This window comes from Pinus tabuliformis, chromosome 9 (genome assembly GCF_031772625.1).
Source record: "Pinus tabuliformis cultivar Carrire ecotype Pingquan chromosome 9, CPIR1, whole genome shotgun sequence".
Taxonomy (NCBI): Eukaryota; Viridiplantae; Streptophyta; class Pinopsida; order Pinales; family Pinaceae; genus Pinus; species Pinus tabuliformis.
The window spans coordinates 1,138,234,926-1,138,243,478 of NC_142307.1; the positions used below are offsets into that span (position 1 = coordinate 1,138,234,926).

General features: G+C 40.3%; 1 pseudogene; it reads left to right on the forward strand.

The window, feature by feature from the left end:
- Nucleotides 1-432: 432 nt before the first annotated feature.
- On the forward strand, nt 433-2,046 carry LOC149152642 (fasciclin-like arabinogalactan protein 8 pseudogene; annotated as a pseudogene).
- The last annotated feature ends 6,507 nt before the right edge of the window (nt 2,047-8,553 follow it).

Consider the following 8,553-nt stretch of genomic DNA (forward strand, 5'->3'; position numbering starts at 1 on the left):
TAACATAAATACCTTTCTTACACTTTTACCTTTCTTACACTTTTACGAAATATTCATATTTATTTATGATAATTAATTATTATTATAGAATTTAAAAATAATTTAGTTAATTATCATGGATGACAAGAATTTAAATATGACCCCACGCCACTAAAATTATGCACTTTATGTCTAGGCGAACAAGAATGACTAGAAGGGTATCCTTGAAAGCCCTTATAGGCCTCTCTTTTCTTGCACCCGTGGGGTAACGTCCAGACCATTGTTAACTTTAACAACGGGAGACAGGATGGCTTGGGGTCCACCATCCCAAGCCGAGGCAATGCCACATCATGCCAGGCTGGACGGGGCAGGGCAGCTGACGGTGAGGCACGTGACCGTTGATGAGAGCGTTATATACATGCCACATGCCCCAGCAGCTCCTGGACTCAAATAACGATCATCCGATTTTCTTTCTGGTTTAGCATCTGAACGTCCGCTAGATTTCCATTTCAGTTGATCATTTTTGCATTTCCGCCATAATGAAGCTTCTGTGCCTCCTCCTTCTAAGCTTCCTGTGCTGCGCGAATGCTTTCAACATCACTAAGATCCTCGCCAAATATCCACAATACAGCCACTTTAATCACTACCTCACGCGCACGAAGCTGTCAGATGAGATCAACAGCCGGCAGACGATCACGGTGCTGGTAGTGAGCAACGCCGCCATGACCCCTCTCGGCGGCCTGCAACTGGCGTCCGTCAAGCGTGCCTTGAGCTTCCATGTGGTGCTCGACTACTTCGACGCCAAGAAGCTCCACCAGATCACCAACGGCACCACGCTCAGCACCACACTCTACCAGACCACCGGCATGGCCCCGGGCAACGCTGGCTTCATCAACATCACAGATCTGAAGGGTGGCAAGGTCGGCTTCGGCCTTGCAGGGCACGGGTCCAAGCTGGACTCGACATATGTTAAGTCCGTGAAGCAGGAGGGCTACAATCTGTCCGTCGTGGAGGTGAGTCAGCCGATCACGACCAGCGTGGCAGAGGCGCCTGCTCCATCCCCCGCTGACGTGAACATCACCGCCGTTCTGATAAAGGGTGGGTGCAAGATCTTCGCCGGCATGATCTCCGCCACAGGGGTCATCGAGACCTTTAAGGACGCCGTCCAGGGTGGGCTGACCGTATTCGCTCCTACGGACGCTGCGTTTACGGGTGTCACCAGCAAGTTGCTGAGCAAGATGTCCAGCGATGACAAAGAATCCCTGCTAGAGTTCCACGCGCTGCCCGTGTACAGCCCCCTTGGCACCCTCAAGACAACCAATGACCCCATCAGCACGATGGCGACCACCGGCGCCGGCAAGTACGTAGTGACGGCATCCTCCTCGGGCAACACAGTGATGCTCAATACTCGCATTTGCAAGGCCACGATCAGCGGTACCCTACTGGACGACCAGCCACTTGCGATCTTTACGGTTGATAAGTTGCTGAAGCCCAAAGAGCTCTTCACCGTGGCTCCCTCCCCCGCTCCGACACCGTCACCCTCGAACTCCCCCGTCCCCGCCCCCGATGTCGAATCGCCCGAAACAACGCCCGTCTCGTCGCCCCCTGCTCCAGCCCGACCTTCTGAGAGCCCCACCGAGAGCCCCGCCACTCCCGAATCCAGCAATACTTCCTCAGCCACTGCAGTTGAAGGTGTCTGCTGTGGGTTATTGGCGTTGTTGGTCGCATGCGTGGGAGTTTTGATGGTATAGGCGACCACAAAGAATGAATAAGAGAACGCTGTGCACCTCCTTGTGATTGAATTCTAATGAAGTTGGTCCTCTTGTTCTTGCTGTTAGGTTGCCGTTTGGATTATTTGGTGATATATGAATTACTGATTCATTTTTTTTTGAAGTATGTTAATTGGAATATATGTAATGAAATAGCTTTCTGCCCGCATTGCATTTTGTGATTTCGCAGCATATAAAGTCGAGATATAGTGATCGTTGGGCAGATGGCCAGCTAGCATCTACTGTGATATTATGTTGCCTCTTTCTTTAAATAGAATTGGTTCATTCTTTTGATATGCCGAAGGGAATAGCAGTTTATTTTCATTGCTGTAAATTGTGCATTGTCTTTCCTTCACATATTGTTTCAAGAAAAAGCAAAGTATTAGTTTAGTGAGTTAATGGTGTGATATAAAATATAACTATGAAATTTTAAGCCTTGTTAGTAAGTATTTTTAACTATGATGAGTGTTATGACTTCTTTTAAGTGAAATTTAAAATGGAATATCATCTTATTTAGATTACCAAATTTTCATGGTTTGGATTTTTTTTTTAATAATGTTTTTTCACAAATAGTAATATTATGTCGATTTTTATAATGTTTTCACAAATAATTATATTATGTCGATTTTTTTAATACTATTTTATTTATCATTTAACTTCTGTTTTTGGCCAATAATATTATGTTGACTTTTTTAATATTATTATATTAAATATTTTAAACTTTTGATATCATTTAACTTTTATTATAAAGGAATAAAGATGTTCTTTATTAATAGAATATCTAAGTTTGATTTTTAAACATTTATCCACATAAAGTACTCAAGGAAGCCAAATATATATGAAAGAAGTTTATTTATTTAAGAAGAGTTGAGATGTGTTATATTGACAAAAAAAATTATTGTTTTCTAAGTTTGTAGTATGCATTGTATGGTTTAAATAAAAATTAAAGTACTGGGTTGGGTTAATGTTGTGATATAAGATATTGTTATGAAAGCTTAAACTTTATTATTAAATATTTTCAACAATATTGTTATGACTTATTTTTTTAGGAAATGGTGAAATTTAAAATCATTAAATTTTTTATGTTATTTGTAGATTTTTACTATAGATTCAACAACTTATGTGATATGTTAAAGTATAAGAAAAGATTCTACTATACTCTTAAGTGGAAACCAAAATTAATCGATGAAAACAATAAGCAGAAAAGGAAGAACTTCAATTGCACATAACATAATATTTTTCTGGCGTAAACAACTAGTAAAAACCCTGACTATCTATATTGCATTAACAAGAAGATATGAGAATAATATATTATTCTTGTTCGTCCTGAGCAATTCCTGCACTAGTATATTCTATCTCTCTGCCTCACAAGCTAGCTCAAGCCAACACTTAGCCAATTCTGATGCCTGCTAAGCCTCTACTTCCTTGCGCAATTCCTAGAGGAATCAACCCATATTTAATTGGGAAATCCACTTTCCATAACTGCGCAATCCAAAGATAGGTCCTCAACTTATTGCATGCACCATCTGTACAACTCAAAAAATTATACAACTCATAGTACACTATCCTTGAACTCTAATCTCAACTGGGTCTTCATCTGAGTTGACATGCATGAGTTATTTATGAGTGAATCTTCAGTTAACTAATGTGGTACTAGTGATGCACTCATGCACTACTCCACTACTAGACCTCTATTAGTTTTTCCAACAATTAGAACTAGTTTAACTGACTATAACTCAGTTAGACTAAGTTATCTAATTACAACTCCAAAGAAGTCAACCTGCCCCCCCTAAAATTTAGGGATCACTCTACATGACTCTAGATAGACTTCTAGCTCGAATTTCCTAAGTCAATTAAGTCAATTTAACTTATTTAACTATTACAAGTTGCTATGAGAATAAAATTACAATTTTAATTCACCATTTAATTCAAGGAAAAATTAAATTAGAATTTCTTGTTGCTATTTTTAACACTTCCTCTCAACAAGAAAGGGATTATCAGCTACCCCGATCCTGTCTCTGTGAAGCTCAAATTTTCATCTTGACAAAGCCTTTGTCAAAATATCTGCATCCTTCTCCTCCATGGGAATGTACTCCAACAACATAATCCTCCTCTGCACACAATCTCAAATATGATGATACTTGATATCAATATGCTTGGACCAATCATGAAAAATTGGATTTTCAGAGAGTTTGATACAACTCTGATTGTCATAGTAAATCACAGTTGGATCCATCTGCTGACCAAGCAAAACAACCAAAATATTCCTCATCCAGATAGCCTCACAAGCTGCTTGACTGGCACCCATGTACTCTGCCTCTACTGCACTGAGTGCAACTGATCTCTATTTCCTGCTATACCAAGAAACACATGGTGACCCAATACTGAAGATCCCTCCTGATGTGCTCTTCCTGTCGGATGGACACCCTGCCCAATCTGCATTGGTATATCCTTGAAGCATCACTCCTTTTGTCTGTCTATACCATAAACCATACTAAGTAGTGCCTCTGAGGTATCTCAACACACACTTAGCTACCTTCTAATACAACTTGGTCAGCTTAACCATCGCTTGACTAAGATGGTTGACTGCATAAAATATGTCTGGTCGTGTTTTCACCAAATACATGAGTAACCTTTTCTCCATGTGGAACCTTTTCAGTATCTCGTTGGCATACTTTCCCCAAGAGACAAAATGTTCCTCATCACCTTACCATACTTCCATGCCCAAAAAGTAGTGCATAAGCCCCAAGTCCTTCATTTTGAACTCTCTTACAAGATCCTCTTTGTAAGACTTTATCATATTATGATCACATGTTAGAATCAAATCATCAACATATAAAACGATACTCAAAAATTTACCTTCCACCACAATATGGTAAAGGTTCTCATGTGCTTCACTTTTGGTGACACCCAACCTGGTGAAGTAGCTATCGATCCTGGTGTACCAAGCACAGGATGCTTGCTTCATCCCATACAACGCTCGCTTGAGTTGGCACACATGCGACTCTCGATAAAAGGTCTCAAAACCTTCACGCTGCTTTATATACACCTCTTCATTAATAATTCCATTAATGAAGGTTGTATTTACATCCATCTGATGTATCTTCCATCCCATTTGTGCTGACAATGCCAATATGGACTTGATTGATGAGTACCTTGCAACAAGAGCAAAGGTCTCATTGTAATCAATCCCCTCCAGCTGAGAAAAACCTCGGGTCACAAACCTGGCCTTATGTTTCTCCACACTACCATCCCCTGCTTTCTTTACCTTGTAAATCCATTGGGAACTCACCATTGACTTGTCTTCCAGTCTTGGAACCATATCCCAAACACTGTTCCTAACAATGGAGTCATACTCCTCAACCATGGCATCAACCCAAACCAGTTGCTGCACTACCTCCTCAAAAGAAGATGGCTTTGTCTCAACAAATCCGCTCATAAGAGCCATCTATCCAGTTTACCTCTCTAGTGACCTCCTCTACGTGTGTTATGATGTGGGTGCTCCCACATTCTCTCTTGCATCATGAAGTAACCTGTTAGCTTCTCTGATGTGCTTTCTCCCATCTCTAGAATACTCTGCTTTAGTGGGTGTCTCCACTCATTGATCCTCTGCATGTGGTTTCTCCACATCAATCTGAGGTTCCTCCATAGGAGCTAAAAGCTTCTCAATCGAATGTAGCGGAAGCTCCCTCTCAAGGGAACATCTCATGGCCTTCTCTTCATCTAATTTCACATCCCTGCGAACCACTTTCATCATGTTGGTCAACAGGTACACTCGATAGTTATGAGGTGTATCAATGTACCCCACAAATATCCCCAACTCTTCTATTGGCTCAAGCTTCTTTCATGCATCTTTGGTTACATGGCAGTAGACCAATGAACTAAAAATCCTAAAGTGACCCACATCTGGTCTCTTCCTTGAAAAGTCCTCTTCCAGTGTACTCATCCCCAGAATTCGATGAGGGATTCTGTCCTGCAAATAAACAACTATGTTGCATGCCTTAGCCCACAAGTGTAGTGGTAGGTCCTGATCATGCAAAATCGCCCGTGCTACCCCTACTATGCTTCTATTCTTCCCTTCAACCACCCCATTCTGTTGCGGGTTATGAGGTGCAACCAACTCTCGTTGAATGCCTTCTGTCACACATAAGTTTTTAAACTCATTCAACACATAATCTTCATCGTTATCACTCCTAAGAGATTTAACCTTCTTTCTAGTATCTTTCTCGACCAATGCTTTAAATTCACAAAACTTTGCAAAAGTTTGAGCTTTCTTATGCATGAAGAAGATCCAGCATTTACAAGAAAAATCATTAACAAATATAACATAATACCCATGTTTGGTCATGGATGTTATCGAGAATGATCCACACAATTCTAAATGGACTTGATCCAAGATCGTCTGTGATCGACTGTCTTTATCATGAAAGGAAGCTTTGGTGTATTTTGGAAGACCCATAGAAATTTGCTGCATGATTTTGAAAGCACAATGATGCAAGTGGCCCAACTACCGGTGCCACAACTCAATGATGTTTTAGCTCTGCACCTTCTCTTCTTTCGTGCTCAAGGCAACACAATCGTCTACCTCCAACTTGTAGATATTCTTCACCCAAACCCCTATCCTCTTTACTTGTCCCATGGCTATGTGACGAAGGAATGCCTTTCCCTTACTAAAGATCACATCATAGCCTCTATCCTCCAACATGGCAACAAATACCAAGTTCTTCTTCAAACCAGGAACATACATAACATCTTGCAAAGTGAGGGGAGAACCTAACTCCCTTTGAAAGGTAACTATACCAAGCCTAGTAGCACTATACCTCCTGTCATCACCCATCTTGATATGCATCTGGAGATCCTTCTCCTCCAAGTTACTGAAGAGCTCCTTGTTACTAGTCATGTGGAAAGAAGCTCCACTATCTAGGTACCATACACTACCCATCATTGATGACACCATACATACAATGAGGGTAAAGTCTAATTCGAATTGTGAGGCAAGAGCCTCACCTCCTGCCACTCCTCCTAAGGGCTTCTTACTAACCTTCTTGAGTGGACACTTTGTGGAAAAATGTCCTAGCTCGTGACAATGAAAGCACTTGACTTTTGACATGTCCTTCTTCTTACCTCCATGACAAGAATCTGATTTGGAATGGGATGCCTTCCCCTTCCCTTTATTTGCCTTACCCACTAAGGCACAATTTTCCTCATCATCAATCTTTGATGAGGAACCATCTGTGGTATTCCTCCGAATCTCTTCTTGTACCAAATCCTACCACATCCATTCCCAATCTGGTATATTCTCCCTCCCATTGACATATTCATGATAACTGTGCCAACTATTAGGAAGTCCTAGAAGAGCTAGGCTCACCATATCTTCCTCGGCAACAGTAATCTTGAAAATTCCAAGCTCATCCTGACAATGGGTGAACTTGGTCAAGTACTTCAGAATAGAGTCAACCTTCTCCATCTTGATATTTTTGAGTTTGTCCTTCAGTGCCAATTTCTTATGGTCACTGATATTTTGAAATAGGTCCATCAATGACTTCCACATTAAGTATGGAGTATCCTCGCCATGGAGACTTGAGACAATGTTGTCTCGAACTCCCTCCAGAATAATCTTTCTTTCTTTTGCCACACACTTTCTCCATTCAGCCAAATCTTTAGCATCCGATGTTGGAGGCTTAGTAATGTCATGATCTATGAATTCCTTGAGGCCATTGTATTCCATCACTGCCTCTATCTTGTCCTTCCAAGCTATGTAATTCGATCTTCCCTACAAGGCATACTCAAGTCGCAACTTGTAGAAAGACATCACTGCTCTGAAGTATGAACTTGCAAATTCGATTTTGACCTGCACAACAAACTTGGAATCTCCTCTTCTATACTGTCTTTAACTCCGATACCATGTAGATTTTGACTGTAGATTCAACAACCTATGTGATATGTTAAAACACAAGACAAGAATCTACTCTACTTTTCAGTGGAAACCAAAATTGATCGATGAAAATAATAAGAAGAAAAGGAAGAATTTCAATCGCACATAACATAATATTTCTCTAGGGAAAGTAACTACTAAAAACCTCGACTATCTATATTGCATTAACCATAAGATCTAAGAAAAAAATATTATGCTTGTTCATCCTGAACAATTCCTACACTAGTATATTCTATCTCTCTACCTCACAAGTCAGCTCAAGCCAACACTTAGACAATTCTGTTGCCTGTCAAGCCCCTACTTCCTTGTGCAATTCCTAGAGGAATCAACCCATACTTGATTTGGAAATCCACTCTCCATAATTGCGCAATCCAAACATAGGTCTTCAACTGATTGCATGCACCATCTGTACAACTTGGAAAATTATACAACTGATAGTATACTGTGCCTGAACTCTAATCTCAACTGGGTCTTCATATGAGCTAACATGCATGAGTTATTTAAGAGTGAATCTTCAGTTGACTAGTGTGGTACTAGTGATGCACTGGTGCACTACTCCACTACTAGACCTCTACTAGTTTCTCCAACAATTAGAACTAGTTTAACTGACTATAACTCAGTTAGACTAAGTTATCTAATTACAACTCTAAAGAACTCAACGTGGGCCCCTAAAATTTGGGGATCGCTCTACATGACTCTAGATAAACTTCCAACTCGAATTTCCTAAATCAATTAAGTCAATTTAACTTAATTAACTATTACAAATTGCTATGACAATATAATTACAATTATAATTCACAATTCAATTCAAAAACAAAATAAATTGGAATTTGTTGTTGCTATTTTTAACACCATTTATTTTAAAACATT